Raw genomic sequence first — 16435 nt, 5'->3', positions numbered from 1 at the left:
ATAGTTTTATTAAATTAGAAGCTAAGACTACTACCTGACCTCATGGTAGTGGCTCAGTATTCAAAGAAAGGGGTTACTTTACTGAATGGGGTAATTTGTTGACCTGTCAAGGGGAAATCAGGTTGCTAGTACACAATGGGGCAGAATTGCAGATGTTTCCCTAGGGCACTTCTTAATACTTCCATGTTCTGTGACAAAAAGTAATGCATAAATATAATATCATAATACAGGCTGGAGTGCTAATGGCACAGGAATGAACGTTGGGATCATTCCACTTGTCAACGAACTATGACCTTCTGGCATGGTCAGAACAGGGTGAAATAAGTGAGGCACCCGCCTGAGGCATGAAATTTAAGGGAGCAACAAAAAATTCAGGAATCCAGGTAAACCGTATTTTAATCCAATGTTTTAAAAAATCAAAATTAGTGCACAAAGTTCATGAGGAAAAAAATAAAAAATTTAAATAAAGACAGGATATGACCCTGCACCTGTATAACTTAACTCATTTATATCACCCTAGCCTCAACCCCGTCGTTTCCTGTCTCAGGCCAAGTTGTGTTGGGTTGTTCCATTGCCAACTTGGCTAAGCTGGGAATTATGCTTCCTAAATCCCCTTCCCTGTAGGATTTTAGGTTAGAGTTGACCAAAGGAGGGACTTGCTCAAGATGTGGGAGACAGAAGTAAAGCATAGGTCGTTATTCCCAGAACGTCTTTGCTCTCAGTTGGACAGATGTCGTTATTCCCAGAACGTCTTTGCTCTCAGTTGGACAGATGAAGAGGTACCTGGTGGCTTGCAGCTTGTCTCTCCTCACTCTGCAAACAGCTCTTCTTCCCATTGGCAGGCCCGGTCCAATATCAGACACTCAACTTCAGACCAACAGGGAAGAGCTACTCAGAAGCAAGCACTTCCCATAGACCAAACACTCAGTGACCCCTCTCTCAAAAGGGGCACAGAGTCTTAGAAGGGCAGGCTTGTGCCTCTTTTTCTGAAATTCTAACTCCACCTTTTTTTCCCAGCAACACCCGCAATGACATAAGGTCAAATTATATTAATCATTCCCTTATTCCTTTGCATTGATAGTGACTCTGCTTCCCTATTTGAACCCTGACAGATCCATGTGCTTCTCTGAGTCAGAAATGCTGCAGGTCCAAAGTTTATCACCTGAAAAACTTGAAGCCAGATGTGTTTTGGAATTTAGATTAGTTTTCCTTTTAGAAAGAAAGTATGGTGCATATGCTGTGTAATATTTAACAGCTCTACAGTGGGATCTAGGATGACATCTCCAATTCAGACACAGTCATATTTCTGTAGTGGAATAAGTGGGAGAAATAAAGAGTATAAATAGCCTTATATCATTTCAGGGCAGTTTTCGTTGCTGAATTAATTATGCAAAAGGTATGACTCTTAGAGCTTTTTGGATTTCCAAATTGCAGGAAAGGTGTTATGCACATGTATCTGGCACATAATAAACCCAATAAATTTTATCATTAGAGTCCATCCTCTCATTTCTCATTACATTTTGTAGTACTTATTTTTTTATATAGTGGTATATTATGACTTGTTCATATATCTATTATTATTATCATTATTATCAATATCAATTATCAATTATCAATATCAAATATCAATTATCAATTATCAATATTATCAATCATTATTATCAATATTATTATCATATTATCAATATGACTTGTTCATATTTTACATCTCCTGCTGAACATCAGGCCTCTTGAATAATGATGATAAGTCCCGTAATTTAGAAGAGTCATCTGTGATAGTTGCTTTACAGGGTTTCTGTCTTAGGCAAAGCAGCAAAATGTAGCCCTATAGTGTGTGAACATGAAAACAGCCAGCGATTAAATAAAGGACCTGTCATTTAGTAGTTATGTAACAATGTGCAAATTAATTCACCTCTCCATGTCTCAGTTTCCTTATCTGTAAAATTGGGATGCTAGTAGCTTCTCTAAAGTGTTACTGCAGATCATCTTACCTATATAGTGATTACAAAGCATTTAGCATCTGCATATAGTAAGTATCAATACTTAGTAAGTCAAAGCTATGATTATTATTTCACTGCATCATGGCAATGACTTTGAACTACCCCACCCCCTACCCTCATCTAATGGAGTGCCTACTTTATGGAGCATACTGAAAACATTCATGTTGCAAGAATAAATAGTTAAATGAATGGAGATATTATCAGGAAGATACCCATTTATGTAACGATATTTGGAGAAGAATTCTCCTTTGGGGTGTGAAGATCTAAGGTAGGGAAACTCATAAATATTACATGAAATACTCTAGATGGGTCCCAGTCTCTTGGGTATTCCTAAGGGTTTGGAAAACAATCGAAGAGAAAGAATCTCAGATTGTACCAATTGAAAGCAAACTCAAATAGACAATCAGGAGAGTGAGACGCTGCCTACCCAGGCCACTGTCTCTTTAGGCAGCAAGGTTGACTAATTAGAAGGGAGAATCCCTGAGCTAAGTAGATCTGGTTGCACAGAAATTCCTAGACAAATGTGCTTGAATCTAGTTGAACAAAATCTGAATGTGCTCTTTTTTTGTTTCCTCCCGCTTTGAGTAGTCTACAGCAGAGACTATTTGATGTCAGAATTCAGCTATTATGTCTCTCACCTTTTGCTGCTGTAATCAAGGTAATATAGGGAATGTTTTGGTGACTTTGACTATCCTGTTTAATAGCTAATAATACTTTCTTGGTCATAGCATTAATGCTAGTCTTTTTTTCCCCAAGGCTGTGGAAACTGTATTAGCTTCTGAGATCACAATTGCTATAAGAATCTGATGTTATTACTTTTCATTATATCTTAGAGACACCAGTGAGATTTCAACTGGCCTGTTTTTCACTTTGTTTTTACTTTTGTTTTTGGTGCAAATTATTATGCCTATGATTTTTAGGTGTACTTACTTATAAAATATAATTTTCACTATTGTATTTTGCTGTCAGTTTTACTTGTAACCAATCATTTCCCCCCCCAGTATATCTACTGGACTTCACATCTCTCAAAGGAAAGGTGAACATTTGGGATTGAGACATGTGATTGTAAATTATTGCATCAGTTACCACTTGGCTAGTATTTCCTGATCTAACCATATTGAAAGGAAAAAAAAGATCAGTATTTCTTGGAAACCATCTATCCAATTACTATGTAACAACTCATGCATAATAGTTTTTCCTGTACAGATTTTAACATTTTTGCTGGAAATTTGATTATTCTTTAGAATTTCTTCTCTCTTCTAGGGTCAGAGGAATAAACTCATGTCTGTGCCCTTTCAACAAAAGTACTTGCCCATGAGTAAAGTAACTGGCTTCCGGCAAAGGGGAGATATATATCCCTTTTGGAGTAAACATAGACCCTAAGTGACACTGAGTGTGACCAACGCTATTGCAGTTGGTCACTCTGAAATGTCCTAGCAGAGTTGCAGTGTCCTTGCGTTGTTACTTACGTATCTAGACTTCCCATTCATGGGGCACTGGCTTGGTACATAGTCAGAGTTGAATTGGACAGGAATTTCAGCCACTCATTTTTTCTTTTTCAATGTCCCCTAGGCACTATCCAGAGGAAATTGTTTAAAAGTGGGCTCAATTGTTCTTTTTTAACATCTTTATTGGAGTATAATTGCTTTACAAAATTGTGTTAGTTTCTGCTGTATAACAAAGTGAATCAGCTATATGTATACATATATCCCCATATCTCCTTCCTCTTGCCTTTCGCTCCCACCCTCCCTATCCCACCCCTCTAGGTGGTCACAAAGCACCAAGCTGATCTCCCTGTGCTATGCGGCTGCTTCCCACTAGCTATCTATTTTACATTTGGTAGTGTATATATGTCCATGCTACTCTCTCACTTAGTCCCAGCTTACCCTTCCCCCTCCCTGTATCCTCAAGTCCATGCTCTACGTCTACATCTTTATTCCTGTCCTGCCCCTAGGTTCATCAGAACCTTTTTTTTTTTTAGATTCGATATATATGTATTAGCATACAGTATTTGTTTTTCTCTTTCTGACTTACTTCACTCTGTATGACAGACTCTAGGTCCATCCACCTCACTACAAATAGTTCAATTTCATTTCTTTTTATGGCTGAGTAATATTCCACTATATATATATATGTGCCACATCTTCTTTATCCATTCATCTGTCAGTGGACACTTAGGTTGCTTCTATGTCCTGGCTATTGTAAATAGTGCTGCAATGAGCATTGTGGTACATGACTCTTTTTGAATTATGGTTTTCTCAGGGTATATGCCTGAGATTGCTAGGTCGTATGGTAGTTCTATTTTTAGTTTTTTAAGGAACCTCCATACTGTTGTCCATAGTGGCTGTATCAATTTACATTCCCACCAACAGTGCAAGAGGGTTCCCTTTTCTCCACACTCTCTCCAGCATTTATTGTGTGTGGATTTTTTGATGATGGCCATTCTGACTGGTGTGAGGTGTTACCTCATTGTAGTTTTGATGTGCATTTCTCTAATGATTAGTGATGTTGAGCATCCTTTCATGTGTTTGTTGGCAATCTGTATATCTTCTTTGGAGAAATGTCTATTTAGATCTTCTGTCCATTTTTGAATTGGGTTGTTTGTTTTTTTGATATTGAGTTGCATGAGCTGCTTATATATTTTGGAAATTAATCCTTTGTCTGTTGCTTCATTTGCAAATATTTTCTCCCATTCTGAAGGTTGTCTTTTCATCTTGTTTATGGTTTCTTTTTCTGTACAAAAGCTTTTAAGTTTCTTTAGGTCCCATTAAAAGTGGGTTCAGGGCTTCCCTGGTGGTGCAGTGGTTGAGAGTCCGCCTGCCGATGCAGGGGACACGGGATCGTGCCCTGGTCTGGGAAGATCCCACACGCCACGGAGCGGCTGGGCCCGTGAGCCATGGCCGCTGAGTCTGCACGTCCGGAGCCTGTGCTCCGCAACGGGAGAGGCCACAACAGTGAGAGGCCCACGTACCGAAAAAGAAAATAAAAGTGGGCTCAAATTTAATTGATTGTTTCATGCATGCTAGCAATTTATGTGAAATAATATTTGGCTAAATATCTCAGGTAGGCCATATGTTAGATGCCCAGAACTTACTAATAGGTTGTTTGGTCATGGATGTTGGAAAGTTCAGAGATTTTAATCACTAGGTAATATATGTGTGTTTCCTACACACACACACACACACACACACACACACACACACACATATAATTAAATCATATTAATGATGTATTATGTAGAAAATAAAAATAGAGTAGTCAGTTTTCAGATAATTCTGAGTTTCACCAATAAATGAAGTAGAAATGTTCTTATTTAATTTTATGAAATTTATACTTACATTTACTTTGAGATAAGGGGTGTCCTAGAAAGAAGTCTTTTCAGTGGAGTAGAGGATTGAATTCCTAAATTACCTCTGACTTGTTGGGGATATTGTTTAATATATGAAGGTTAGTTTCCTGAATTGTAATATATATGCATCTGTATCTATCTATCTGTCTATCTAGATTAGGCAAAATGATTCTTCAGATCTGTTGTATCTTATTTGTTCAACAAGTGTTACTGAGCACCTTCAATAGGATGAGTGTAGAGGTCCATGATGAGTCAGGGAGGTCCATGGTGAATTTATGGTACTCAGTGAATTTATGGTCTGATACTGGCATAAATATGTTGCATCAAGTGCACGTTTCTACTCCAAATACCATATTAAGAAGGCTTCTAAAATAGAGTCCAGAGTCAGGGAAATAAATTCTGTGGTAAATTAGCAATACCAGCCAAAACTGAACATAGAAATGGGAGTGGCAGCAGGCATGACTTACACCTGCTGTTCTTCATCTAATCTCTAAGACTATATGCCCTCATTTCTAAAGATTGGCAACCAATTCCCCATAATACTGGATTGAGAGAAATAGAACAAACATGCTGGAAAAGCAAGACTTTTCTTATAATAATAGCCAAGTATATCAGCTATTGATAAACATATGTTAGCATTTACCTATTCATTCTGTTGGAGATAACTAAATAACTCTTAAGTGTTTTGCCCTCCAGGCTTACATTAAAAGTTAATTATCACCACGTGGGACAGGCCTCCTGCGGCCATCACAGCCTTGAACTAGTATCAGCAAAACGTGCATCTTACATTAGCCCCTGAGTTGCTAACCTCTCACAATAGAATGCGTTCTCCTTGAGTGAATGATTACAGGTTAAAAACCACACCACTTTCTGTCTGAGTATTAAGTTGAAGAAGGACAATTTTTATCGGAAGAATAAAATCAAAGGACAAGGGCACCATAAGAGAAATCTGGCATCAGATATAAGTGTAGGGCTGTCATTAGCTACACCCTGTTACCCAGAATTTATTCTGCGTGAGTGTGTGTGTGTGTGTGTGTGTGTCTGTCTGTCTGTCTGTCTGTCTGTCTGTCTCTACCTCTCTCATGTGTCTTCATCTTGGCTCTTTGTGGAAATTGCCATGGACATTTGGGAGTAATATGGTCTAATAGTAGCCAGCAGGGGCAAAGATAGTTTAAGGGGAAATGCAGTAAAGTATGTTTTAATCAGTCCTGGATCACTCTTGCCCCTAAATCCCACTTTGACTGGTTTGCAAAAGACCCTCATTTTTTTTCCATCAAATATTAATTTCTCAATCCATTAAATAGAAGCAGGCTACACGGACCAATAGTGAGTGTTTTTCAAGACCAATCCTAGTATATGCATCTGAGGTCAAAAATTAACTTTAAAACAGGAAAGACTAAAGTTTGGATTTCTTTGGAGAGCACCAGAACCACAACGTTTCATACACTATTATTGTACTTATAGGTTGGTCTCATTGATTTACCATTTATTTAGGTTTCAGGTTATTTTTTCACTTATTTAGGGTTTTTTTTTCCCAATTTGACTGTAAATTCCTTGAAGGCAGGAACTTTTTCTTTACAGTTCTATAGTAGTGTCCAGCGCAGTGCTTTAGATTTGGAATATTGCAGAGAATGTGAGTGTCTGGTAATCCTTGGAAATTCATCCATTAATCTGAACCTTTATGGACTGTACAGTTTCTCTTACCAGAGTCTGTGTTTTCCTACACTGCCTACTGATTGATATGTTTTGAGATATCAGTGTCTTCTTTGTATCTATAGGCCAATGATTATAATCATTTTAAAAAAACAACTACTGAAATGCATTTATAAAAAGGTTATCTTTGTTATGAACTAAAAGTGATGTCTACCTGGTTTGAAAATATTAGTAATAGTCTTCAGCTAGTGACGAAAGTCTTCAGACTGAACTTTAATACTAAGCAGCCTGAATTTATATGCTCATGTACCAATGAAGCAGAATAATACGGCATGTCCTCATAGCTAAGGAGAATCGGATCTAATTACCATCACTTCCACCCTATAAAAATATGTAATTTTCATATCCCTATTTTCAGCTTTTTTGAATTTACTTAAGTCTTTATTAGCATTTTACATTTAATGAAGGCATTTGTTCAATGACAATTGCTAAGGCTATACAAACATTGTAAAAATGGTTCAGTACCTTTTGCATTAAATTTTATATGAGTTGGGATCAAGGACCATACCTGCTCAACTCACCAAGTTCATTATCAAGTGCACGGAGAGCCTTGATACATGCTTTGGATGAAAAAGAAGATGCTGCATCACCCAAAATGAGGGAAGGGGACTATTAGGGCATTTTAAAGGGAGACATTGAATAATTATGGTGGGGAAAAGTAGTAATATTGCTATATATGCAGGGGGAAAATGAGATATGAGGAGACAAAAAGGATAAGAAAATACCTCACACAAGGAATTGAATTGGACCAGTAAAACATCTGAAAATCTACTTCTCGCATCAATGTCAAAAAATACGAAGTGAACAGGTGATTTGAGCATGCTGCTGACAGCCATCCTCACACCCTCTTGGTCTATAAAATCCTTCTTTAGCTTCCTTGAACAAAGACACCACAGTGGGCTACACAAGATGTAGCAAAGGAAAGGAAAGCTCTTCCATCTCCTCAGCATGCATTAGTCATTCTTCTTCCTCTGAGTCTGTGTCTTAATTGCTTTGCCTGTCTTATTAGATTGGAAACCCACTGGGTTGGGACCATCACTACTAAGGTGTGCAGCACGGAGCTTGTCAGGTGATCAGCACTCAATAAATGTCTATTGCTACCATAAACCAATGTATAAATTTCAGAAATAGGCATAATAATGGACCTGACAGATTAATGCCCAGGGCTATTTTTGTACAGCAGCATGGGCTAGCCAAATCAAAATCAGACATCTCAGATTCAATTCTTCTCAGTTTTGCATGTAATTCTCAGCCTCTCACATTTTTGTCCTGTGACAGACAGGAAGAAATGAGTCAACTTTTCAACATAACTGGATTAAAAAGCATCTCTCTCTCTTTTTTTTTGGTCTGTTTCTCAAATGCTATTGACCCATTATGTAGATGGCATTGCTTTTTTAAAATTATTGATAGGGTGGTTTCAAATGCTGCAGGAGATGTGATACATCGTATTTATACTCAACACTTCAAGTCCTCTTCTTTGTGGGAGATTTTCTCTAGCAGCAAGAAATTATCTACTTCAGACTTAAATGCTTCCTCTGAGGTAACTAAGGAAGAGCTTTATCAGTTTTTCTATTTGGGTAACAAAATTAACATGTGGAGAAACTGAGTGACTTAAGCAAGATCCCCCAGAGAAGCAGTAGTGAAGCCCTAGGTAAAATTCCCCTGAAATAAGAGCCCTTCACAGATACAGGGTTGTTTCTGGGGGTCATTGAAGCTTTGTGCAGTCATCATAAAATACAATAAGCTTCACATTCCATTTTCTTTCTTATATGAAACGTCAGCTTTGTCAACCTGTTAAAAGAAGATTTTTTTCCCCAATCTTTACAAAGCTTCCTGTAGGTACAGTCTGCTATTAGTTTCCTTTTTTTAGTTAGACATTTTTATATTTCTTTTCTTGGTTTATGTGTGAAAAGTCACCCAAATTAGATCGCCCAAATATATAACATGATCATTAAATTATCTGAAAATTTCAATAAATTCTTTAATAACTCTAATTTTTTCTGTGACAGGAGGATTATAAATTTTAAAAAAATCAACTAAATAATCTGTTTTCAGACGCAGTCTTTTTGAATATGAGTTCAAGGATAAAGACAGAGCTGGCCCTATGACCAGCCAGGGTTAATGAGAGGAAACTGGATATTGAGAGTATGGAATGAATGCAAAATTTGATCCTGTGCCTACAGAAAAGGAAGAATCTAGGGTTCAGATTTACACTACATAAATCAAGAGGGCTAAAAGAGGCAGTTGTTTATGTAATTCAAGGACAAAAATGCCTTTGTATCTATCATTAAGATATTTCAGGTGTTTCCAGATATTACCAGCAAATATATGCATTTATACAGAACTATCCACAAGGCACTTGAAACCCTTGGGTGGAATGAAAAGGCAAAGGAAATATTTTCATGTAAATATTACTTTCCTAAATATATTTACATGAAAGTAAATGGAGAAAATTTTGATTAATCAATTAACTTTTTCAAAAATATTTTGAGTGCTGTAAACTAGACGTTATGTATTTTTTCTTATTCCTTCTAGCCTCCCTTCCCCCAAAATAGATTTATGGTTGCTCCGTGTCTTTTGTTTGAAATAGAGATGGATAATAAACAAAGTCTATAAAGGAAATGTGACAGCTGCACAGAGGAAAAAAAAAAAAACGTGTCCAAAAAGATTCTGAAGTTCATGAGCTTGGGTGACTGCAAGAATGGTGGTACCATTTATAGAAGTAGCCAAGTGCCAAGTCAGGAGAATAAATAATTTGTGAAGGGGTACTTAATGACTTTAGTTTTGACTGTGATGTGACTATGAAACCATCATAGAACATTCAGACAGAGGTTACCTGCCATGTGTAGAATAGAACCAGAATTTGAAGCAATTTGAACTAATTAGTCCTGAATGCCTAAATTGAGTCATTATCTGCCAAAATATGTAATTTAATTCAATATTTGTCTATTTTGTTTTGTCTATATAACCGTAGTAGGTAAAAAATAGAAGTCAAAGTGCTCAATACATCTGGAAGAAAGAAAGAGGACTTTTTCTTTCTAGAGGAAAAATTGAAAGTGCTTCTCTATGTGTGTTTGGTTTTTTTGTTGTTGTTGCTTTAAAATTTTTTGGCCGTGCCATGTGGCAGTGAGATCTTAGTCCCCCGACCAGGGATCTAACCTGCACCCCCTGCAGGAGCTGGAGTCTTAACCACTGGACCGCCAGGGAAGTCCTCTATGTGTATTTGATTAGCTGACATTCCACTCTGCTCTCAGATCTGGAGTATCTTTTCCCCCAAGATAGGTTAAAGCAGGAGAAATATTTTTTAAAAAATTAGAGAAATATCTATTTTTGAAATTATATTTATTTATAATGTTTCTGAAGTTGGTAAAATCCATGCAGGGCCTTATTTGAAGTTTTAGAAGCCCTGTGTTCATAAAAGGATGATTAAATCTTTGTCATTTGGCTTGCTAAAAGAGGTACTAAGCATGAGGAAAACCAAACCAAACCAAACAACCCTGCAAAATGTTTAGACCATGGTGCTACCATATTTTCAGCATCTTCTTCCATTGCCTCTGACTAATTTCTCATCACGAATATCCTGTTTCTGCTCTTTCCAGCCCTTATTCAGGCATCTCTGGGCCTAAGGAATCATGGGTCAGTCGGCATGACTTGGAGGTTATGAGACACATGGATACCTAATGAGAGGTACAATTTTGTCCTTTGTTCATTCAGATTTTTGCTTCATCCGATTTGATTAGAGAGGTTTTCACCTACCCCTAAGGCTCACTTTCTACAAAGGCTTTATGGACTTTCCAAGATCAGAAGTCTTAACCTAAGAGCATCTTTCAATGAGAGTGTACAACATATAGTTCACAAGCTGTGCTGGAATCAGAAACACTTGAGTTCTCATTCCAAATTATGTCACCCATTAACTATGTGGCTTAAACAAATCGCTCAGCCCTTTATAAACTTCAGTGACCTCCTATCTAAAATCAAGATAACAAAGGTACCATATGGTTTGTTATGGGCAGTAAATGACATATGCAGAAACTATATGGTTGCACATAATACACGGCCTATACATAGGGTGTTTCATTGTTGTAACTAACCTCTTTTGTGTAAGCAAAATATAAAGCCAGATTAGAAAATTGGCACAAAAGAGGTCAGGTAACAAGAAGAAGAGAAGTAAAGGGTGGGAAATACAATGATTCTTTTAGTAGTACGTAGTAAGTCAGAGTTCCTGCATGAAATTACTTCTTGCTTTCATCACTCTTTTCTACTTTGCTGATCAGGTTCTGGTTCTGTCAATAGCTGAACTCCCTGCCCCTTTTGTTGCCTGTGACCTTCAACAGGTCATTTTAGGCACATTTTCATTTTTGAAATTATGTAAATTAACCCAATGTTGTTTCTGGAATTTGAATTGGTGTATCTTGTTCTCTTTGTAATCTTTCTAAGATTCAGTTTTGAGATTATCTGCTGCTCCATAACCCCAGCAGACTCTCTGTGGTCTACACTGAGTTTAAAAGATCCTCCAGCCTCTTTATTTTGGGCATCCCTCCCCCTCTCCCCCAGCTGCTTCCACGTATTCTGTAGTCCGGGCATACCATTACATCGTGATGTTTCTACCTTAGATCTTTGCCTGTGTTTCTTCTTGATCAATCCAGTTATTTCTTGGTTTGTCAAAAATTCTACTTTTCTGCTAATGCCTTACGTAATCCAATAAAATGAAATAAATTGCTACTGCTCACTTTGTATCACCACTGTGCCTTCTACAGAACCCTATTATTGCATTAATCATATCATATTGCAATTCTGTGTCAGTTTACTCATTTACTAAGTTATGACCTGCTTGAAGAACCTTAGCTGCAGGGTCAAGAAGAAAAGAATGTTAAGCAAAACATGTCCACAAATCAACTGATATCTGCTTACTATTTTAAAATTAATTTTTTCAGAAGTATAGACCATTATTTGCAGTGAAAATAATGTCTAACGAGATGTCCTTTAGCCATCCCTGTTATGACCAAATAACATTAGCTAACAGAGATTGAGCATTTAGTATCTTCCAAGTACTTGGTCAGGGTTTATATTTTCATTTAATCCTCTCAACAAACCTTCAGTGTGGCTACCATGTTTATTCCCATTGAATAGTAGTGGAAGCACATAGAGTTTAACTTGCTGAAAGTCACACATGCAGTTAGTAATTGATGGAGCTAAGATCTAAACGTAGAAAATCTGTTGATGAAGACTGTACTCTTCTTAACTACTGTGTTACATTATCACTAAGGCAAACCAGTAACCCAAATAAGGAGCACTCTGAACAGCTTTGTAGCCAGTTACCATTAACAGCATACTTTTTCCTCCCCTAACACAACCAGGAAATCCCTCCCCATATTTTATAGATTATCATCTCCCACATTCTTAAATATGTTTATCCGGGAAAGGAGACTCCCAGAATATAAGCTGTGTGTTTTGCAAATGCAAATTGTCCAGTATTCTAGCCAGCATTCTTTAAATTATTTTCTTCAGTGTTTGATGCTATCTTCAAAAATTAGCACAGAAAATATGATTATATTCATTGCCACCAGCTAAAAAGTATTGGACTTCTACAGTGAAGCTTGAGGGATTTTGTAGGTTTTCTTTTTTCCATTAATATTTAAGCTTAAGTTAAGGCAAACAAAACTGAATACATAACAAATAACCATCAAGGTTATTCTTTATGGGTCAAACATAATGAGTCTCAATTATTAAAATTCACTGCAACTCAAGGCAGTGATTTTTATGATGAATATTTTGTAAGTTCTTCCTCAAACTTGCTGGTTTTCCAGTTTTAATAAACTAAACTTGGGATGTTATCCAGCCATTGGGTAGAGTTGGACTTTAGCTTTTATTTTTCTTAAAGGTCTCTAATCCCCTATGTTAATAGTAAATAACCTTTAGGCTGTACTATGCTCATTTGTGTCAAAATGAGTTGGAAGCAGCAAGTCCTGAGATTTAAGGAGTGTGGTCAGAGTCTCTGACCCCAAGGGGGAAGACCAAGGACCCTTGGGACCACTTGACCCCAATCTAGGTTGAACTAAAATGTTACCTGTTCCTAGGCTGTCCCAAATCCCCAGCATTCTTTGAGAACCCCAGAGTGGAAGATCCTGGCTCTGAAACATGCTGGAATTCCCTAATATGTGGTACAGACCCTACCATCGCCTTACCAGCCCCACCTGCCTTCCTTTTTTATTCTCACATTCTTGTTCTTTCTTATATCTAATAAATCCCACAGGCCCTCTGTCATATTCTGATTTATTTGAGACAGATATGTCCTCTCCCTGAGGACAAAGCCTGGTTAATATTAGTCGGCTCTCCCACACAAGCCTGTCTACCCTTCTTAATGAATCTTACTCCCGTTGATACCATGGGTCTGAACTCTGAACATTGAGGCTCTTTCTCAACCTCTCCCAGCCTCAGAGCTCTTATTTCTTCATGTGGAACTTTATTCCCTGATGCCCTGCCCCACAGCCAGCCCCCCTGCATACATTTTCAGCCTGCCAATATAATGACAGATATTAAGCATGGAAAGATTGACTTGTCGACCAGTGGCTAGAATGCAGGGTCAGCTGAACATGGGCTTTTCCCCTAGGTCAGCTGTCACTGGTTGAGGTTCCTGAGGGAACTACACAGAGAAGAAATGGCTAGCAAACTGAATGGTTGGACTGGAATCTTGAAGCAGTCCTTTGGTGAGCCAGTCTGTTCCTGTGGAACATTCCTTGTACCTGGATCAGAAACAGGCCTACGGTCTGAAGCACAGCAGACAAAGGATGAAATATCTTATTTTTACTTATGCTCACATTCCAATTTCAGAAAAGACTTCAGTGATGGTGTAAAGGGCTAGTCCAGGAGAAGCAAAGGCAAGAACATGAGAATCAATGCAAGGGAGTTGCCTCTTGTTGCCTGTGCTGGGATTTCTTGACATTTCAGAAGGATAAGTATACCATCTTTTCTCAGGAAAAGTATCCCGAGAGAGAGAATGAGAGGTGACACAAACACTCTGTCTGTCTGTCTCTCTCTCTGTTTCAAGGTTATATCACTTAATTCTCACAACAAAACTATAATGTAGCCACCGTTATCATTCCCATTGAAAAGTTGAGGCACATGGGTTTTAACTTGTCTTACAATGAGAGAGAGAGAGAGAGAGAGAGAGAGAGAGATTCTTCTTACATTGGGGCATGCAGGTAGTAGTCAAGGAACCAGGAACCCCACCAAAGTCAGACTCAGAACCTCACAAGCTTGTCTCAGGTGAGTTTGGCAGATGTATAATATCCATGCCATCTTTGGGTAATCAGTGAGGAACATAGTGGTGTTCTTGGAGTGCCAAGGAAAAGCTATCGAAGGAGTTGCCCTAGCTCAGACAGGTCACCCCTGGAGGACTAGGAAGGAGGAAGCAGAGAGGGCTTCTCCCCCTTTGCATTCAGGGATGCAGCGAAAACCATGTAGGAAGAACATATTCTTAGGATGTTAAAAAGGAGTGGTCCCCCACCCACTAAGGGAACTCGATGGTTTCTGGGGCTTTTTATTTCAGTTTGAAATGGTTCCCACCTGGGGCTGTGTAGTGTTTCAGTTCACTTACAGTTTTGGGTAGAATTGCTAGAAGCATGTCTGCTGGATAAAATTCATCTAATGTCAGAACATGAGACAGATTGAAGATTAAGTTCAAGAAAAGAAAAAAAAAAACCACATCCCGATTCCCAGGTCTCTGCAGAGTGAGCCAGTGCTGATGGTGATGGGGTTCACAGCCCCACCTTGAGCTTTGGTAAGAATGCCTTTTGTTTGGTAAATTCTCTCTAAATGGCTAGGGGAACATGACAGCTTTTGGATTTGTATCAATCTTAGGAGCTTCCTGTTACCTAATCTTTTCAAACTCTGTTTTTCACAAACCTAAAAACAGTATAAAATGGTGATGATAAAGCTCTGTGTGTCTGTCTGTCTCCCTACTTATTCACTTAGAAAAAGCAAATGCTAAATAACCTCCTGTGTGCAGGATATTTACTGCTTTAGGGCACAATCTGTTGCAGAACAGTTAAAACTGTTGCTAAGGCATCTATTGTCATCATATATGCCTCGGCAGCCCTGTGTTCTGTCTCACTCTGCATCTGTGAGTACAGTGATTTATTGGTAATACTAATCTTTGGAAGTCGAAGTGCTGCTAAGTCAAACATGTTTGAAGAGGGGAAAAACAGTTTCATTTTCTGTTGTTTGTTTCCATGAAATGTGCTATGACTGCTTGAGAAAACATTTTATTTGGAAAGAGAGTACATATTTATGTAGTTGAATAAAAAATAAGGAGCAGCATCTTTAGTATTCTATTATTCCTATGAGATCTGCCCTGCTACTTTCATTTCTTTAGGACAGTAGTATCCTAAGGATTGCATCATCATCACCATCATCGTGCTTGCTGTCATCATCAATTAGCCTTACTGAACAGTCATTATGTACAGAGCGTTTAAGAAAAAAGAGGAAAATTGGAAAACAGAGACCCTAAACACAAACACAATCTGACTCTTCCCTTCAAGAGAAGTTCTTAGAAGAGAGTTCCTACCCAACTTCTACCTTCTTTTTCTGTCCTTCCACAGAGTATTAGTAAAACTAGGAGAGCTTGACATTGATTGTATCCCAAAAAGCAGTGGGCTGAACCATTGCATTGAAACTCAGATACTGTGAAGGACAGTTGGGAGGAAGGTGAGGGTCTTCCAGGCAAAGGTGCATAGGGTTTGCACACTCAGCTGTCTTCCAGGTTGACCCCAAGGTGATGATTGGGTCATGGGCAAAGATGAATAGGAAGCTTTACTCTTGTTTCAGGCCTATATCACATCCTCTATCCCAGGACACCAAAAATTTTTTTTCTTTTTCTTTTTCTTTGTGCTCAACTCCTTCATTGTACCAAATGCCTTCACCTCCCCATTCGCACTAAGGTAAAAGTTAGTGATAACAGCTCCAAGAGGTAATTGCTCTCAATCAGATATGAAGTCTCTGTCAAACACTATACAGTTGAGCCTTGCACAAAGAGGGGGTTAGGGGGACTGAACCCCAAGCAGTCAAAAATTTGAGTATAACTTACAGTTGGTGCTCCATATACACGGTTTCTCATCTGTGGTTTCAACCAACCTTGGATTGCGTAGTACTGTAGTACATATTTATTGTAAAAGTGGACCCATGCAGTTCAAATCTGTGTTGTTCAAGGGTCAACTGTAGTTCTAAATTGAGAACATTAGTCACCCCATGGAAGAAGGCTTGGTCTGTGGGAAGAAAGTCAGCAAAGATAAGGTGGGGCCTTCTGACTATAGTTTGGAAAGGTTAGCATAATTATTAACATTGTGAATTCTGAAGATTGATTGACCTGAATTTA

This window comes from Leucopleurus acutus (genome assembly GCF_964270905.1).
Source record: "Leucopleurus acutus genome assembly, chromosome: 10".
In the NCBI taxonomy this organism is placed as follows: Eukaryota; Metazoa; Chordata; class Mammalia; order Artiodactyla; family Delphinidae; genus Leucopleurus; species Leucopleurus acutus.
Note: the sequence above shows the minus strand (reverse complement) of the source record.